Below are 21,164 nucleotides of genomic sequence, written 5' to 3'. Positions count from 1 at the left end.
GTCTATTTATTTTTAATTTATTAATTAAATTATTTAATTATTATTATTTTTTTAAGCCAGGGGTGCTTTTACCACTGAGCCACATCCAAGCCCTTTTTAATATTTTATTTAGAGACAGGGTCTCACTGAGTTGCTTAGGGCCTTACTAAGTTGCTGATGCTGGCTTTGAACTTGCCATCCTCCTGCCTCAGCCTCCCTAGCCACTGGGATTTCAGGTGTGCCTGGCTCATGTGTCTCTTTTGAAACATTGGAGACTAAACACTAATGGACCATCAGCAGAATTAAAAAAAAAAAAAGGAGGATTACCCAGGAATACATATTCAATACAGAGAAGGAAAAAGTAATAAAATTTATAAATTACAGGTATATAATAATGAACTTTCAGATTATTAGATGATAAAAAACAAAAGTAGTTTAAAGAGGCATTGATAGGCATTGATATAATTCAAATATAAACATGTTAATGAAAATGATCTTAATACTATCTTTGTAAAGATAGTATATTCTTTATAATCTTTATCCCCATTTAAAAATATCAGAATACACAAATTGAAAACTAATGGAGGAAAACAATGATAGAAGTACAAGAAGAAATTGGAGAATGTAGTGGAATGGTTGTAGGCAAATGATGCCCTTCCCTGAGATGACTGTGAAACCATGCCTTGTCCCCAAGGTTGGAGCCAGCCTGATGACATCACCAGAAATAGCTAGAGCTAAGGGTAATGTGGAAGCCAGGGATTGCAGGGAGGGAAGGATGGGGTGGGATGTAGATTTGCAAAATTATCAAGTCTGATTCAGAACCCTAATAGTTGCTTCTGTTTTCCTAATATATAGATCAGAATATATTCTACTTCCTATGTCATGTAATATATTCTGTATCATGTGCCACTGTGTTTTGATTTTAGAAATATACTGATTTTATTTTTAAAAGAAAATGGTTTTCTTTGGATTAATAACATTTTAATTAAATAACAATTTAAACAGTGGATTAAAAGCAAATTAGAGATTTTAATTAAATAACAGCTTCTATATGAAAGAATGTAAAGAGTGCTTAATAAGTGCATATTAAAATAATTCCATAAAGACATACAATTACAACCAGACCAAAAAATCACCAACATTCCCACCACTTGGAAGAAAAACAAAAACCATTTTTAATATCATGTTAATATTTGTTTAGATATTTTTCTATAAATATACAGAAATAAGATAGATATAGAGCACAAAGAGAAACTGTCTGAATAATAGGGACTTGAATGGCATTTGCACAGGTATATTCGCACCATCATGTAAGAATAGTTTCATATGATTTTTTCAGAAAGGGTTTTCAATTTCCCTTTGCTTAAATTGCAAGAAGTAATTAGAACAAATGGAAGTAAGAGTAAAAAGAAATTTCTGAATTTTATGTGGGCATGTATATGTGTGTATGTCCATATGTAATATGTGTACAAATATTTATATCTATTAGACATAAACAACTAAAATATTCCTGTAAAATTACAAAACCAATATGTAACTATTGAAATGTTTTGAATCATTATGGTTTTTGTTTTCCTTATTCAACTTCATATATAACTATAACTTAATACATTTTAAATTGAAAACTTAACAATGTTATGGTCTTCTTTTTCTTTCACATCTAGTGGTTTACTAACTGTGCATCAATATGTTTTGTTTTTCTATCATTTTATATTCCAATCTGTAGTCATGCTTTCCACAGATATTCAGTTCTTTCTACATTCATTTATATGCAGTTATTCCCAGATCTTTTACCAAACTCCTCTATTATGAAGTTCAATATCCAAAGTTGTAATCCACTGATTATATCTGCGTTTTATTGTTAGATAGTATTTAAAAGAGGGACTTACAGTTGTTAAATTCTTTTATTTACTACGTGCTAAGGAATCCATGGATGATGTCCTTACATGTGAAAAATAACCTCTCACACCTTCTTCACTTGAAAATTGCAAATGGGACTAATGTCTTTGACCTCTGCCTCCTTATTTCATATTCCCTTATTGGGTTTGGTTGATGAATAGTTTTATTAACATACATACTTTGCTACTTGACTTCTTTTTAACATGTCTCATTTTAAAACTTAATATTAAAAAACAAAACAAAACCTGACTGGCATAATATTCTCAACTATATTTTCTTTCCCTCAGCACTCTGTACGTACTGCTTTATTTTTACCTGGCTCAGGAGTGGCTGTGCAGGTGTCAGTGACCCAATTACTTTCCTAGAGTAAGAACTTGTTTTTCTAGCCTAGCTCTCTTAATTTTTTTTTTTAATTTTCTCTTTAGATTTTAATGCTTGAACCAGATTATTTACCTGTGCAAGTATCTGTATCAATTTTACTAAAGTCTGGAAGTGCTCCATTTACTTAAAGATTTTTACTTTTCAAATTTTAAAGATTTTTTTTTCTATTACATATGATTACTTTAAGTGTCACTTGTTTGGTAACTAGGTATACCTATTATTTTTTTGTTGGAGCCTAAACATTAATTTCTTAAGTCTTTATTGTAATATTGTTTATTATTATAATTTTATGATATTTATGACAAGCATTCTCTTTATGGAATTAATTCAATATTCAACCCTAAGCCATGTTAGCTGTCTTTTGTGATGATTTTAATGTATTTATTATTTCCAATGTGGTAATATTTTATTTACTTTAATTTTGTGGTAATATTATGTTTACTTTTAATTTCTTTATCCCTTCCTTTCTTCCTTTTCTTTTCTTTATTTTTTCTGATGAATAAAGAAAAAAAAGAGAGATTAAAAAGACACAAAATTAAAGTAAATAACACATTGGAAATGATAAATACATTAATATCACCACATTACACAGTTAACATGGCTTAGGGTTGAATATTGAATTAATTACATAAAAAGAATAATTGTCATAACTATGGTAAATTATAATGTTTGTATTTTTGACATTTGATACCAAAATTATCAAACATTTTATCATGTTATGTGACATGACCATTATCACGTCATAACTGGGTTTTTCCCTTGCCTCGAAGAAAAGGTAAGAACCCTTAACATAACCAGCAAGCCCTTGGCCTACATAGGCTACCATTGACTTGCCTTCCAAATCTCATGTTCATTTTTCTTCTTTTTTCCTAGTTGCCTTTTACCTATTATAGCATGCTTTTTCCATTCTTGAGATCTTCACACAGATTGTTCTTCTAAGCCACACTTAACACACAACAAAATCAAACCCCATAATCTCTTCCCTTCACCAGGCTAAGCCAAATCTTAAATATCAAAATCTTAAATATCAAACATCTTAAATATCAAACATCTACAATGCATCTTGCTGGCCACCCTGACTGGATGTGCGCTTCTCATACTATCCAGGGTATACCCTATGACTGATAAGATATCATAATTCTAAACTTAATTGTTTAGTGTCTTTCTAAATATAGGCCATAAGCTGTATAAAAGCATAAAGAGTATTTCTTTTTTTAATATATTCTTCATACGAAGAATGGCAGCTGGAAGACAAGAGGCAGGCAATATGGATTTTGAGATTGGGAGCCATTGTGTTCTCACTTACAGGGACCAGGGGTACCAGCAGTATCTCTATAGCTTCTGGAAACTACTTTCTACTATTTCTTCAGACCAAGATCTGTTTTTTCCATTGTCCAATTAAGTCTATTAAGGTATTATTCTGCTAGTGTTTGTCATAGTGTCTTGGTGTTGCTTCAATATATCAGTAAATTCTAGTATAATAGGGAGCTCTGGATTAATGTATTTTCTGTATAGGTTTTAGTCAGTAGAAAAGTCAATTTTCTGTAGAAAAAAGGTGTATTGTGGAGACAGAAAACTAGAAATATATGCCACTTCAGTGGCTGAACAATTATTTAGTTTTAACCAAATGAAAATACATGACCCAGAGGCTTAATTACTTAAAACACTTAGGGCAATTTCATTACGTCTCCTAATTTATTTATAATCAAGTTATTTGCAATCCAATTTTATTAAAAATACCTAGAATTTTCCTCTACTCAAAGCTAAGCTAAGATTTCATCTTGGGAAGTTTCAGTATTAATAGATATATGCCATTTACATATTAAGCCAAAGTGACTTCCTCATTTCACGCATGTTGAGTTAAAAACCATTTTTGTATTATTTTGATCAAATTGTTAACATTGGTGTCACCTTCTTAAGATAGATTAGTTTGACATAAATAATATGTCTTCTAAATTGATGTTGCTTCAGTTAATGATAGATTATTAACAACTCCAGTTTCAAGAAATGCCATTAGATAATGAATTGGTCCTTTTCTGAGTTTTAAAAATGGGTTTGAGAAGGCTTATCATAGTGAAGTCAGTAATGTCCTTTTAAAATGAGAATTGAACAGTGATGACATTTTTTTTAATGAGAATAAGGAACAGAAAATAGTTTACCTGTAGAAATATTAAGAATATAAAGAACCACAGAAGCCTGAAATAGTGTAATAAGAAAGTCCAACTGGTAAATTAGGGGAAGAAATCAATGGGTTTTCCAGCAGCACATTGTAAATCACTTGCAGAACTAAATTTAAGACACCCTTAACTCTACTTCTTGCTCTGTTAGAAGTCAAAATAGTTTTCTTCTTAAATTTGAGAATAATTTTCTTTAAATTTGGACTTTTTACCCTAATGAAAATGAAGATAATGAAGCCAGGTGCATGCCAGTAATCCCAGCAACTTGGGAGACTGAGGCAGGAGGATTGTTAAGGGCAAGTCCAGCCTCATTAATTTAGCAAGACCCTCAGCAACTCAGCAAAACCTTATCTCAAAATAAAAATAAAAAGGGCTGGAGATGTGGCTCAGTGGTAAAAAACCCCTGGATTTAATCCCTAATAACACACACACACACACACACACACACACACACACACATAAAGATAATTAAAGTATGAACTTTCCCAGTTTCCCACATATAAAAATTCTTATGGAATGAATTGAATTTCTTTCTTTTGTTTTGTTTTGTTTCTGGGAATTGATCCCAGGGACGCTTTGCCACTAAGCTATGTGCCCTTGTTAAACTGCTGAGGATGGCCTCTAACTTGCCATCCTTCTTCCTCAGCCTCCTGAATAGTTGGGATTACAGGCATGTACCAGGCTCATAGGATTGCATTCCTATCTGGAAACTGTGTCATTTTCCACATGGATTTTAATTAATGTATACACTTTTGTTAATATTATTTTATTTATATTGCATGTGTTAAATTACTTAATCTCCACAATAACCTTGTGTTGAGAAAGCTGTTATTCTCATTCTCTTTATTTTTTTATTTTTATTTTTTTGGCATTTTCTTTTTTTTTTTCCTTTTTTTTTTAAATTTTTTATTGTTGGTTGTTCAAAACATTACATAGTTCTTGATATATCATATTTCACACTTTGATTCAAGTGGGTTATGAACTCCCATTTTTACCCCGTATACAGATTGCAGAATCATATCAGTTACAGAATACAACAGACACTAGTATGGCAACATGTAAATCAATGGATGTGTAACTGATATGATTCTCATTCTCTTTAAATGAATGACACATTTTTATGGTGGGCCCAAGCACAGGCAGTTCATTTGTATACATGAAAATACATTCAGATTCAGTGAACATCTTTCACTACCAGTGTTAAGTCAGGTAGATGCCACTAAGTTGACATATTGTCTCTTTGTATTCTTGTAATACACCTGGGAAGGAAATGCCTTCAATCCTGCCATTTCTAAAGAAGAAACTGAGTGACAGAAACACATAAGCAGCTTACCCAACAAAGATGAGAGGGACTTGAAGCCCCATCCAGGCAAATGTGAATTTCTACATGTTGGTTCTTCCATATCCCAAGAGTACTAGGTTTTCCAAAGTGATGAAGCATTCATTTTCATATTTTTCTTGTGTAGAGGTCATATTCAGCAGCATTTAATGGTGTACACAGTGAACCTCTGCCCAATAATTCTAAAGGAAAACAAAGGTTTCAGTTTTCTTCGTTGGAAAGAATAATTTCTGTACAATCTAAAAGTTAGGAAGGAAAATAAAATCTCCAACTGTGGTCTGTGTGTTTTATTTTTCAATATGCCAAATGTGTTGCCCTTAGGAAATTTCAGTTTTATAGCAGAGAGTCAAAACGTTCTTTTTTAGTGTTTTGTTGGTGTGTTCTTTAGGTTTCAGAGAGCTTTTGCAAATATGGCTTGAAATAAAGAATCATAATATTTGGAAGTAGAGTTGCTGAAGTGTCCAATCTTCAACCCAGTGTTATTAATGGATTGGCACCAAGTTCAGGAATTAAGATACAGTTCTACATTTTAAAGATTAGCAAAGCCAACTTTATAATTTGCCATAGTGTCTCAAATGTGCTTTATATTTTTGGAATTAAAGAGGACAGTTAAAGGGACACTGACATCTCATGGTAGAATCATGAAATGGAAACAGTAGCATTTGGATAAAAATTGCATGTTTTGCTCTACCTATAACATGATTTTGTAAACTCTCCAGTCAAAATTTCTTCCAGTAGTAAAATGTAGGAATTGGACTTGTTTCCATTTAAAGTTACTTCCTGCTAAACAGATTGATTCAGTAGTAAGCTACATTCTTCCAGCTATAAATGAGAATGGACATGTTATTTAATGCATCTATGCCTCAGTTTTCTGGTCTGAAATATGAGAAATAAATCCAACCTTCTGCATGCTTCTAGTTCAGAGCTGTCTGATAGGAATACAATGAGATCCATACACGAAAGTCAAAATCCCTAGTCATTGTATTAAAAAAAGCAAAAAGAGGCAAAATTAAGTTCCATAAGATATCTAATTTAATATTGCTGCAGCATGTACTAAATAGGAAAAAATTAATATGCTTAATATGCTTTATATGATGCCATGTCTTTGAAATCTGGAGTATATTTTACATTCAGAGTAGTCACATTTGAAATGCTCATTATCTACATGTGGCCAGTGGCTACCATTTTGGGCAATGCAAGTCTAGAAATAATTACATTTATCAGAATGTGTCACACAGGTAATTCTGCTCTGAGTATTATAATTATATTTTTATAATCTGCCATGTTTATTAATTAATATTAATACAATATATTAATATGGCATGAAAAAGAATCTTCTTTCAAAGATAAAAATTGGAGATATATAAATACAAAAATATATAATAGATGTTTTCCATTTTAAATTATGCTCATGTTAATGCCATTTCCCGAAAGGGGGCAGTGATAGTGAGAGGATGAAAGTTGGGTTTAAAATGTGAAAGGCTTAAAAACAGTCAACCCCTGCACCACACAAAAGGAGTGTACTCTATGTGTGTGAATCGTGTGTGTGTATGTGTTGAGCATGCACACACACACACACACACACACGTAAGACACACAGTATTCCCTCTCTGAAATTTATTCTTCTCATCCATCAAATGAGGATTATAACAATTCACATACAGAGATGTTATAATGATTAACTGAATAGAGAAGAAATTCTCTTTAATATAACCCCACTTCCTCATCATATGCTGCCATCATTGCTGTTGATTCAGTCATTATATCCCACGAGGATCTTATAGACACCCATAGAGATATTGATATAGTTTAAATAGTATGATACAGTTTAAGTACACTGGAGTTTTGTTTCATAGAAGTTAAGCGCTGATGGATTTCATTTAGAAAGAAAAAGCCAAGTAACTAAGTCAGCTAATTTCAGGAACTGACAGGGAAATTAGTAGAAACAATGCTGATAGTAATCCTTACTTATCATTGAAGGTGTTCATACATGTCTGTTTATCTATCTGCCTATGTAGCGATTGCTCCCTATTGGAAATTTTTAAACATTGAATTTGATTCATAAAAATCTTCTGGTGGCCCAGTGTGGTAATACATACCTGTAATTCCAAGGACTTGAGAGGCTGAGACAGGAAGATATAAAGTTTGAAGACAGTTTCAACACCTTAGCAAGACTTTGTCTCAAGGTAAAAAATAAGAAGGACTGAGGATGTAGCTCTGGTAAGGTATTCCTGGGTTCAATCCCCATACTTCCCTGCAAAAAAAAAAAAAAATTAAAATCCTATGGTGATAGGAACATTTCTTTTTCATTTTGATAACCTTGAAACTGTTACAAACACTGTCAATTTTATGCATATTCTTTGCCTCTAAGCTTGTGAAGTTGAGATTCTGTGATATTGCCTTTCTTTGGCCACAGAAGAATTGCTTCAAGGTATCTTGTTTCTTGTTATAATCACAAACTGCCAGAAAACAAAACACTTAAAATTCATTTTACTTTAATTACTTATTCATTAGTAGAATCTGATAGTCAACTTTTAGGAATTTGGTAATCTAAGAGTGAAATGAAATTATTTTGAAAATACAATGGAAGGGTTTTGTAATAACAAGTATAAATTTCTTCTTTAATGGATATAGTACTTTAGTATGTTTGACAATGGTGTATAGATAGACACATTAAGAAAATACACTAAATAACTGAGGAATAAATCCAAGGAATATACAATTTGACACATAAAGTTAGCATGTGGAGTCTATGAAGATAAGATGGGTTTTTTAAAAAATATTTTGAGCTTTTATTTATAAATTAATTCCATAAACAAACTACTAAGCATGACAAACGACAAAGCTCTTGGCTTCCATCCTTTATAGCTAGAAAATAAATAATTTTAATAGCTATCTAAATTTACCTCCTGCTTCCACAGAAATAAATGTATTATTATATATCCTTATTTTCAAATTGTCACTAATCTTTGACATGGACTTAAGAGTAGATACCACTTTTTACACAGAATTGTTAAGTCTTTTAAAAAGAAGCTAACTAACTTAGGGTAACTTTCTATTAGTAGGAACTGAACTTAATAAAATATAAAATTGTTTTAAATCCTATAATTTAGGTAATTTAATTAAGATTAATCTGTGGGAATACTGGTACAAATCTGCCATCCACAATTAGGTACAATAATTATGTACAGAGAAAAATTTTAATATGGTCAGGAAAAGTTTTCATATTCTTGAAAGGCAGTTTCTCAGTATTCATTCTGTTTCTGTATACATTCTCCATCCAAAAAGAAACAAGATCATCATTTGACTTTTTGTTTTTTTCTTGCTTAAAACTGTTCTGTTTTGTTTTTTACAGATTCAACCAGCATTGATAAGGCAGGATCAATAGACTTCTTTTGTGATTTCTTTTCAAACTCACTGTCTTTTAAGATGGATTTTTAATGCCAGTACCTCTTGAGGGAGTAGTGAGCATTATTTGAGCCCTTGTACTTGGGAACAGGCATTTTCTACACATTGTCTCCTTTGATCTCCATAATGACCATACATCTTAAGTATGATATTAATTACAATTTACAAGCCTGTAGAATTACCTAAAGTAATTACCTCATCCTCTTTCAGACAGAAAATGACAGAGCCCAGATCCATACATGCATCTGTAAAATAATTTTTGTTTTTAATCAGTAAGATATTTTACTCATGACTTGAAGTAGGCTACATAATCTACTGCTTCTTTAAAAAATATATACATAGATTTATTTTCCTTTCCTTTTGTCTTCTAATCTCCATCTTTCTTACCTTCCCTTTCTCCTTCTTTTCATCCTCCTAATCAGTCTCCTTCCTGAACATGACTGACCTCACAGATTATCATCCTTTCCTAAATATACTTTCCTATATCTACTTGCAGAAATTAGGAACCCTGTCCTGGACATCCCTCACATGTTTTTGATTTACTTAAATGTGTCAAGTCACACTTTGGTAGATTCCTGCCTCTGTCCTGTCTTGTGTGTACTTGCCTGAGATATGTACGGTATGAAGTTTCTGCCATGAGGTTGAAATATAGATTGCATTTATTAAAAATGGCCATGTCATGTATTATTTTTTCCAGTTCATATGCACATTCAGGGTCTCACTGATACACAAAAAAAGGAGATTTTATTTCCCTCTTAATGAATCTGGTTGGGTTTTAATGATACTTCCAATTGACAAAATGTAACTGAAGTTATTTGTGACACCCAAGGATTGGTAATGAGAGTTGGTGTAGCTTCTACCAGAGTCTCTATTGGGACATGAGCTTTTGAATATTTAAACCACAGTATATCAGTCCAGATACCCTGAAGCTACTATCCTGGGAAGACAAAGTAAAAAGGGTAACAGGTTGTTCAAATTTAACCAGCTGTTAAGAGTTTCCATCCGGATGCCAGACACCTGAGTGAGAGTCTACAGATGACCCAACCCCTCTACTGCGCAAATGAAAACTGCCCAATTGAACCCATAATTCTAAAACCACGAAAAATAATAAAATGGCTGATGTTTCCCCAGGCTCAGTGGCACATGCCTATAATCCCAGCAGTTTAGGAGGCTGAGACAGGAGGATCCCAAGTCTGAGTCCAGCCTCAGCAACTTAGAGTTCCTTATGCACGTAGCAAGACTCTTGTTTTAAAATAAAAATACAAACAGCTGGAGATGTAGGTCAGTGGTAAAGTGCCCCTGGGTTAAATCCCCAGTGGATGGAAGGAAGGAAGGAAGGAAGGAAGGAAGGAAGGAAGGAAGGAAGGAAGGAAAGAAGGAAGGGAAAGAAAGAGAGAGAGAGAGAGAGAGAGAGAGAGAGAGAGAGAGAGAGAGAGAGAGAGAGAGAGAAATTGATGCTATTTTGAATCATTAGGTTTTGAGATTTTTTTTAAATGAATGAATAGTTAACTGGAACAGATGGTAACTTTCCAATGGTCATGCAGAAGTATTCTTTATAAAATTAATTTCCTATTGCGATTTATTTCAAAGGAAACTTAGGAGGAATGAAATTGTTTTACTTTGGGTATATACTCTGTACTATAAATCTCTCTGGTTTATTTTGTTAATTAGGTAAAAAAGCTACTGATGCATTTTGCGTCTGGACGTCATTGAATGGTACTTTGCAGACTTTGCACAGCACTCATGTGGTTTCATAATTAAGCTTTTTAAATTAATTAGGCCAATAAAAACAATTAAATCACAGAAAGACTTCCTGGGTCACTTAATCCAAGTTCCTTCTCACATTAAATAAAGTTTTCAGAGAGAATATAAGTGTCAGTATGTTCAGGAGATTTCAAGGTCTTGAACAGAGAACAAGGTTCTGAAATTATGCTTATCAAACTTTTGAATGCTTTACAATTTTGAGGAATGCCATTATAACTATTTTGCTAAAAAATTATAGTGTAGGACTATGGAGATAAAAGATGTTTTCATATAAATACATGTTGTGTTTGTAAAAGTTTATGTATAAAGTCAAGGAGACTAGAGACAGAACAACCTAAAATTTCCATTTGGATTGGTGCAAAAGAGATATCTGAAATGTTTTCTGGCCCTGGCTAATGAATTGAAGGGCTTCATAGTATCACACAATGAGTTTGGGTTCTCCTTCTTGGCCCTGACCTGGGGCACCAGTTCTTTGTGTTTTCATATGACACTGTAGCAGCCCTTGCTGTTTCATTCACATTCTGTCAGTTCAGGCTGCTTTGTTCCCACACAAGCACAAGGCCTGCTAAACAATGCTCAGGGACTCTGAGATGATGACAGTTATGATGATGGTTCGGACGACAGCAGGATATCCGTTCTTAAAGTTTTAGAATTTTAAGAGTAAATATCAGTTATCTGGTTCATTTTTGTAATTTTATAAGTTGCAAATATTCAAAGACTTGAGGAATTTCTCAAGCAGGAAGAGCCTATGATGTTCAATTTACTGTATGCACTGCAGCTTGTTGTATAGAAATGCAAATTCATAGATTAAAATGCAATATATTATGTAATATTTAAAAATATTTCAAGCAATTGATAAGAAATGGAAATATCACATGTTTTGCTCACACTATTTTAGTCATTGCAAATACTAAGAACAATCTTCTCTTCAACTTTCTTGAGATTTTAAGATTTTAGTTAAGAAGACATATACATTAAGCTGTCCAAGAAGCATGCATTAATGGATTGAAACAGACCACAGTTTTACAGGTCCTCACAGTTTCTCAAGTTTACATAATGGATGCTAAAACTAAGATGGTCTCCTCTGACCTAAATAAACCTGAAACATTAATTCTAGTAGAAATTTCCACTAAAAATAAACAGCAAGGAAGTGAAGAAAGAATGCAGTCTTTGTTAACTATAAATACATTATGCTAGAGTTCCAAACCCAGAACAGAATAATGTAGTCCAAATTAAACAGAAAAAATGCATTTCCCCACAATGAAAAAATAACTCAGGAATAATGCAGTTAAGGGATAGATATAGTTCCTCATAATGTCAGGGCAATTTCAAGATTTCGTTTATATTTGCTACATTAATGATTGAAGACTATTGTCACTTTCTGTGTCATTTGTATAGCCTTCAACTGAAATAATTAAAAGATATAATATTCAAATTAACACTATAGAACAGTGGCAATATGACAATTATTTCAAAGGCCACCTATGGGCTTTTTTGTCCTATTTAACTGATGTATATATTATCATTGTTTTTTTTTTTTAAGAGAGAGAGAGAGGTTTTTTTAATATTTATTTTTTTGTTTTTGGCGGACATAACATCTTTGTTTGTTTGTGGTGCTGAGGATCAAACCCGGGCGCACGCATGCCAGGCAAGTGCTCTACTGCTTGAGCCACATCCCCAGCCCCTATCATTGTTTTTAATTGAACAAGGGACTTTATAAAGATTTTTTGTGTGTGTTTTGTTTCTTTGTTTGTTTTGTTTTGTTTTTGATACTGGTAACTGAACTCAGGGACACTTGACCACCAAGCCACATCCCCAGTCTTATTTTGTATTTTATTTAGAGCAGGTTTCTCACTGAGTTGCTTACAGCCCACCAGCCTCCCAAACCTCTGGGATTATAGGCATAAGCCACAGCACCAAGCTATTTTTGGTGTTATTTCTTGTAGGAGAATAATAGCAAATACAGAAATATGATATCTATTCATGGTTACACGGTATCTATCTTCTTCAGATTCAGATTTACCTCATGATAACAGACATTGGTTTGAAGAAATACTGTGTGATTGTACTTCTGTTTTCTAATTGAATCTTCCTACTGTGAAGCTGCTGCTTTTATTCCTATCTTGCTAAAAAGGAAACTGAGGAATGAAGATTATGTGATTTACCATTGGTACCTACTCAGGGAAGGCATCAATCACAAATCATACTCATATGCCAATTCTGAGTCCAGTACTATGATGTACTATTAAATAGTAATGCCTCTTTTGATAACTAACTGTACTTGCCATTTTTCAGTTTGGTACTTTTAAATCTCTCTATTTAATTATCCTTATAGACATTCTGTAAAATATTGAAAGTCATGCATCAAAAATTTTTTTTTTAAAAAAACATAGTGCTAACAAATGGTGAATGTGATTAACTGAATCTTTTTATTTGACTCAAAATTTTATCAAGTACCATATATTTGATACAGAAAGAATGACCAAACTATTCCCACTTCCTCCTCATCTCCATACTTTTCATTTAGGCAATGCCTCTTTAATATAATTCTTAAGTGGCCAACTTATTTTTCATGAGATTTTAAAATCAGCTATCTGGATCCTAAGCATCATTGGTACTTTTAGAAATAATTTTTAAACAAAAGGTTAATTTTATTAATTTATCTTAAAAACTAAGGTTATTCTTAAGATTAATTTATGAATCATTCAAATATTCAAGTGCTTCATTCCAAATAATTTAGTCTAAAGTGGCATAAAAAAGAATCATTTAATTGTTTCTATTTTCTAATTATTACCTGTAAATAAATGGAAGATTTCAAGAAAAAAAATCATACTATCAAATGATTGAAAATTAGTCATTCTCTAGGTTAAAACAAAATAGGAGAAATTGATGTAAATACTTTTGTTTAATTTGTTGTTAATCTTCCTAAGTCAGTTGATTTTGACCCCAAAACAATACTTGGCAGTGATGAGAGACATTTCTGATTGTCAGAATTATTTTTACTGGTATCCAACAAGTTAAGCAAGTAATGATACTACTTAACTTTCTGCAACATATAGGATAGTCCCTGTAACTAAAAATTATTCAGCCCCAGATGCCAAAATGTCAGTTCTGCAATATATCTATGTCTGTGTGAATATCTGATACCTACAACAAATAAGCATACAATAAAAGAGACAATGAACTAGTCTCATCCTAGGGAGGGCTATGTATCCCATGAGCTCTTCAGAGTCACAAGAAAGCTGGTACCTAATAGCGTTTAAAAATAATGGACTTCAGTATACTAGAATGTATGTGAAGATACCATCCCTCACCAGTAAAATGGTGAATATTAATGTAATTGATTCTAACATTTATAAAATCTAAATTCCAACTTCTATATTACTCCTGGTTGGTAGGAATGTTTATATGATGAAGTGGAAAACTGAAATTAGGGATAGTTGATATGGAAAATGTCAAATTTATAGAATATATAAACTACTCACTAATTTAACAAAGATTATTAAGAATCTATTATGTGCAAAAACTATGTTGGAATTTATGGGAGTTATATCGACATTACTGAACCCAATTATCCTAAAATTGTAGCTTTTTTTTTTTCATAGAAATATCTACTAGCAACCTTTCTATGATTTCTGCTCCCTTGTGTCCTAGGATTAAGACAAAGCCTGCTTTTTGCATAAATTGTCAATTTTAATTAGTTACCTATGGTTGCTATTCAATACTCTCCCTTGTTTTCAAACTCTCAGTAACTTTTATTTATTCTAACTGATTGACCTAAAGAATTCAGTGACACATCACGTAATCCCAGAGAATCTGGAGGCTGAGGCAGGAGGATTATCAGTCCCAGGTCAGAACTTCTTAAAGAAATCCTGTCACAAAGTGAAAAAAAATAAAAATGCTGAGGATGTACTAGGTGGGCATCCCTGGGTTCCATTCTCAATATCACAATAATAGAAAGAAGAAAACTAGTCCATAACCACCATCTATACTTTCTAAAATTTCCTCTCCATGTTATTCGTAATTTTCTCAGCAACATATTGGTAACTTGTTCACATCCTGGCTGCATGCTTATCCAGTGTGAATATTCAGCAACACCCTGACTTTATTGCTCTTTTTCATCCCCATGCCATTTCTGCTGTATCTCAGCAAAATTTGAATCTACTCAGTATGACCACTTCTTACAAAATGGCTTCTTTTCCTTCTCTCATCTCTCATGTTTACAGAAATTAGTTCTAACCTTGTTGAACCTCCATCACTCATGGCCCAGCAATCTGTTAGTCTTATATCCAGGCTCTCCTCACATTCAGAATGCACTCTGCCTTAGGTTTTCAAAATGTCCACCTTGACAGTCTGCAGGTCTAGAAAAAGCTCACAGTTCATGTCAAGCCATGCAGTAGTACCCAAGGCCACGACACTTCTCACCATTGTTCTTGGTAGTTGTGATATATATTTTTACCTTTCCCATTTTTACTCAAGAGAATTTTAGTTTCTCTTCCTGCAGAAAAAGTGGTGGTTGAATAAAACTAATCAAAATGAAGAGCTGGGAATGGTGGCACATACCAGTCATCCCAGCAACTTGAGGGGCCAAGTCAGGAGAATCACAAGTTCAAGTCCAGTCTCAGCAACTTAGCAAGATGCTTTCTCAAAATAAAAAATAAAAATGGGGGCTGGGGTTGTAGCTCAGTGGCAGAGCGCTTGCCTACCATATGCAAAGCACTGGGTTTGTCCTTAGCACCACATAAAAATAAACAAAATGAAGGCATTCTGGAGCTGGGTATATAGCTCAGTTGGTAGAGTGTTTGCCTTTCATGCACAAGGCCCTGGGTTCAATCCCCAGCACCAGAGAAAATAAATAAATAGAGGCATTCTGTCCATCTACAATATATATATGAGTGGGGGTTTAACTCAGTGATGATGTGCCCCTGGATTTGATCTGTATACAATAAGTAAATATATAAATTAATTAAATAAAATTATGAGATTGAATTAACAAGACGAAATACTATTACAGATATTTGTAAAATGTGCTGAAGTTTGATAGAGGTATACTGAGACAATTGATGAAATGCATAAAAATAAGAACTTCAGGGAGAAGCATGAATTGCCTGTGGAAGGGCTGAAGAGCATACTTCCAGATATTGACCCTGCACTGCCACCACCAATCCTTCAGGCCAGAGCCCCTATACAACTTCTGTCTTTCAAACCACCTGCCTCTGGTGTTGGAGCCAGGCTTTAATGCTTTGATTAGTTGGCCCTTTGGGAGAGCAAGTAGGGTGATGTTTTTGATACTTACATATACTCTTCTAATATACAACCAACACTGGTTCTTCTTTTTTTTATTACATTCTTTCACTTAATCTATCATTTTACCTATTCTTGCATAGCAAAAATAGTGGATGATACAGATGCTGAATAATTCTTGTAAGTAACTTGCCATAATTCTTATAACAGACATCATTGCCTTAGCTTTTGGACTTCTTATTATATTTTCCAGAGCATATTAATTTGTTCTCCTGGCAACAGTCCTCTTTAAAACGCTACTGGGCTTTTTTTTTTTTTTTTGGTCTTTGGAAGCAGTGATGGCTTCAGCTCGCAGCAATGGTGAAAGGGAAGTACTGAAGTATTGTCAAGTGAACTTCCTATCACTGATGGGCCATCCATGCACACAGGCTATGGGGCAGTGAAGCTAAATGGTAGAGTAAGCCTTTTGGGGAAAATTCTAGGTGTTTCCTTCTCTCTTTTATTATAAGTATAATATTTTTACAGACTTACTGGAGGATTAAAAAGGATTTTCTCTTTTGGAAAAAAATTCAGCTGTCACAATCTCCTTCCCTTCCCATTCAATTTTCAATTTGAATTAAGCTCTATCATTGCATATGGGCTCCTATTACTATTCTCAGGAGAAAATCCAAGAAGGATTAAATAAAGTCCATCTGGAGCTATCAGATGCTAGACTACACAGCTACACTGAAGGAATAAAGATCTTAAGGCAAAGAAAAGTCTGAGAATCTCTCCAGGCTCTAAGTGAAAGACATTGATCAGACAGGCGAAGTGAAGATAGCTGTCTACCAGGTAAAACAGTAAAGACAAAGCTAGTCAGAAATTTGACAAAAATGCATACAGAAGAAAATGCACATTTTTGACTACAGATGACAAATTATGAAATTAAACATTATTAATCACATATAAATATTCATGGATAAAAGGACTCATACATATATTTTTTCAGGATCCTGATAAAGACAAATTAAGAACTTCAGATAGAATTAATTAACCTCCAAACACATTCTTTCCTACAAATGAAAATATTTGGGTTTCCAAGGTTAGTTTACCAAGCCTCCAGGAAATTGATAATTTCTTCATGCAAATTTCCTTTAGTAAATAGAAAAATAAGGAAAGCTGTGAATAATCTAGATTCATTTTTGTCCATATGGTAATATTTTTGAAACTGCAATGCATTTTATTGTTAATGTGACAGGAAAACATCCTGTTAGAGTTTGACATTATTTTTTCTTTAATAATGGTGTACTTTCCAATTGAGTGACATCTTAGGTTCAATGAACTATCATAGTATTTAAACTAATATAATATTGAAACCTGTATTCATTTCCTGTTGTTCCTTTAACAAATTACTACAAACTTTTGAAGCTTAAAGTAACAGAAATGTATTATCTTAAAGTTCCACAAGTCAGAATTCCAAAATAGGTCTCATCAGACTAAAATCAAAACATCAGTAGGGCTGCTTCTATTCTTGGAGACTCTGGGGGACAATTCTTTTTCTTGCCTTCTACATCATTTAAGGGATGCCCACATTTCTTAGCTCATGGCTGCCTTCCATTCTCAAAATCTGTAACATCTGGTTGAATTTTTCTCATATTACATCACTCTAACACAATTCCTTCTGTCTCCCTCTTTCATCTTTCCAAGATCCTTTTGAGTACATAGTCCATCTGGATAATTCAGAATAATCATCCCATCCTAAAGCCAACTGATTAGCAACTTCTATTCCACCTGCAATATCAATTATTTCTTGCTGTGTAACATTATACACACACACACACACACATATATATATATATATATATATATATATATATATATATATATACTTTTTATACCTTGGAAATTATAACATGAACATCTTTGAGTAGAACCATTATTCTGCCTATCATAAGCTGGATAAGGCTAGAATAAGAAAGTATTGACTTAAACTGCATGAATGTATATGAAAAAATAGTAAATGTAATCTTAAATCAATTATGGAACTGCATAATATGTATAACATAGCTCATAAATGAATGAAAGTGTGTATATCTTAACTAGGAAGTTATTTTGAAAATAGAAGCGTGGTTCAAATAGTAAAGTTTATTAGTATAACCCCCACATCATTAATAGATCAACAGAACACATAGAGATTTAAATCAATGCAAGCCAGGTGCAGTGACACACGCCTATAATCCCAGTGACTTGGGAGGCTGAGGCAGGAGGATCACAAATGAGACCCTCTCTCAAAATAAAAATTAAAAGTAACTTGGGATGTAGCTCAGTGGTAGAGTATCCCTGGGTTCAATCCCTAGTATCTCTCTCTCTCTCTCTCTCTCTCTCTCTCTCTCTCATACACACACACACACACACACACAAATAATAATAATAAAGTAAAAAAAGATGTAAGAATATGTGCCATAACATGTAACACTAATTCATGATTTTAAAAGTATTCCTGCTAATTAGATGAGAATACAGTTTTCTTATGACAATTACTATAGCATGCATCCTACTTTTAAATATGATATCATAAATTTATGTTACCGTTTTTACTTTATTTAATTTATTTTTTAACATTTTAAATTTATTGTAAATTGCTACATACATACATGAAACATGTACATATTCATGGGGAACCATGTGAAGTTTTGACACATGTATACATTTCCTAAATAAAAATGTGCATTTCAACTATTGAAATGTGTTATTTGGGTAGGTCTCTTTCTTTTATTCTCTAAATTAGATAAAAAGCTGGCAACAAGAAAATTCTTAATGTGGTGGAATGAATTTTTAATAGAATGTGTTAGGTTAATATAAAAATTGACAACCAGACTGCATGTCTGCTCTCAATTAGTTGTCCTACAGGGAACTAAAGATTCTAGCAATACATTTGAGGTAGAAAAATTGAAGAAGAGATATAGGAAGTGCAATTTTCAAAACATTTCTGAAACACACGAAAGAATATTCAAACAGATGAAATATTATGCTATAATCATAGATATGAAATATTTAGTAATATATATTTTTCAATGAATTCAATGTAGATTTTTTAAATGGTCAAAATAAAACAATAATTTAATGAAACTAATACTAATACTCATGTGAAAGATGAGGTCCTCTATAAGTTAAAATATTTTAAAGAAAGGGACTGAATTAGAACAAGATATATGCTTTTATATTTATGTCAAAATGGATTCTACTATCATGTATAACTAAAAAGAACCAATAAAAACTTTCAAAAAAGAAGGATACATTTGGGAATGTATACCTTATCAGTACTGAGACTGGCATAAATAGGATATATTTAGAAAGATGAATGAGAAGGGATTTATTAGAGAAATCAGCTCACTCAATTGTGGAGGCCAAGAAATCCTACGATAGGCCATCCACCAGCTGGAGAACCAGGAAAGCCAGAAGCATGGCTCAATCCAAATCCACAGACCTCAAATCCAGGGAAGCCAACTATGCAAATCTCAGTTCCAGGCCAAAGGCCAGAGAGCACAGTAGCCACTGGTGTGAATTCTGGAGCCCCAGAGCTGAAAAACCTGGTGTTCTCATGTTAAGAGCAAGTGGAGAAGGGGATCACAACTTCAGGAAAGAGAGCAAGGATTAATTCTTCCTCCATGATTGTGTCCCATCTAGGCCCTATTCCATTGGATTGAGCTTACCCATATTGAGGGCAGATCTTCCACACTCATCTCACAGTCCCAGAAGTGAATTTCCTCAGGAACACCCCACCCTATAAACACACCTGTGGACAGCCCAGTCATTTTAATCAAATGCCAACCACCCAGATTTCATATATATATATATAAAACATTAAAAAAATGGCTGGGGACATGGCTCAATGGTGAAGCACCCAGCAATCCCTGGTACTGCCCCCCCACAAGATACAAAAAAGTCAAACAATAGATATTTAATTTAGTAAACTACATTTATGTGTTATTCTGATATACCATTTAAAATTAAAAGTTAGAAGAACAGTTTTAAAACTTAAAATATAAGTCATAATATATTGTTTCATGAAAATATCATTACCTAAAATATTACTGTACAATCTCATTAGTGAAGTATAAAATATGTGTTTATCTGTAGATATGTGTTCATTCATCAGGATGGCTATGCATATAAATTGACTGAAGATAGGCAAACCAGACATATATTCCTGTTTTCATTGCATAGAGTGGGATTAAGTTTCTCTGTGGGATTTTTATTTTTAATATTTGTTTTGTAAGTGTTCTTTGAGATTTATTATTTCTCTTAATTAATGAAAATTTTATTATTTTGATGAAATATTGAGTGCATAGAAAATGCTTAAACTTTAAATTAAAGCTTTAAAAATACTTATAAAAAAGTCAGGCACAGTGATCCATGCCTGTAATACCAGCAACTTGGGAGGCTGAGACATGAGGATCACAAGTTTGAGGCCAGCCTCAACAATTCAGCAAGGCCCTAATTAACTTAATGGGAGACCTTGTCTCAAAATAAGAAAATAAAAAAGGGCTGAGGATGTAGCTTAATGGTGAACTGCCCCTGGGTTCAATCCCCAGTACAGGAAACAAACAAACAAACAAAAAAAAAAAAACCAAACTTATTTTGGAAAACAATGTAGGGCTTATCATTTAAAGTTTCTATAAACAAAATTATAATAAATGTACATGTTTGAGTTTATACTCTGATAACTTATTTTCTCTATGATAATTTTTGCTTACCCATTTTTTCTCATTTCTGTTATTTCTTTTTCTTTTTTTTTTTTAATTTTTTATTGTGGGTTGTTCAAAACATTACAAATTTATTGACATATCATATTCGACACTTTGATTCAAGTGGGTTATGAACTCCCACCTTCACCCCATACACAGATTGCAGAATCACATCAGTTACACATCCATTGATTTACAAATTGCCATCCTAGTGTCTGTTGTGCTCCGCTGCCTTTCCCATCCTCC

At 33.0% G+C, this 21,164-nt stretch overlaps 1 non-coding gene across 1 annotated transcript; it reads left to right on the top strand.

The window, feature by feature from the left end:
* The first annotated feature begins 15,713 nt into the window (after positions 1-15,713).
* Trnae-uuc lies at positions 15,714-15,795 on the top strand. The gene has a single exon. It is a non-coding gene; the product is annotated as a tRNA-Glu (tRNA).
* The last annotated feature ends 5,369 nt before the right edge of the window (positions 15,796-21,164 follow it).

The sequence above is a fragment of the Marmota marmota genome, unplaced genomic scaffold (genome assembly GCF_001458135.2).
Source record: "Marmota marmota marmota unplaced genomic scaffold, marMar, whole genome shotgun sequence".
Taxonomy (NCBI): domain Eukaryota; kingdom Metazoa; phylum Chordata; class Mammalia; order Rodentia; family Sciuridae; genus Marmota; species Marmota marmota.
The sequence above is the reverse complement of the archived record's forward strand: the minus strand, read 5'-3'. Positions and strand labels throughout refer to the sequence as shown.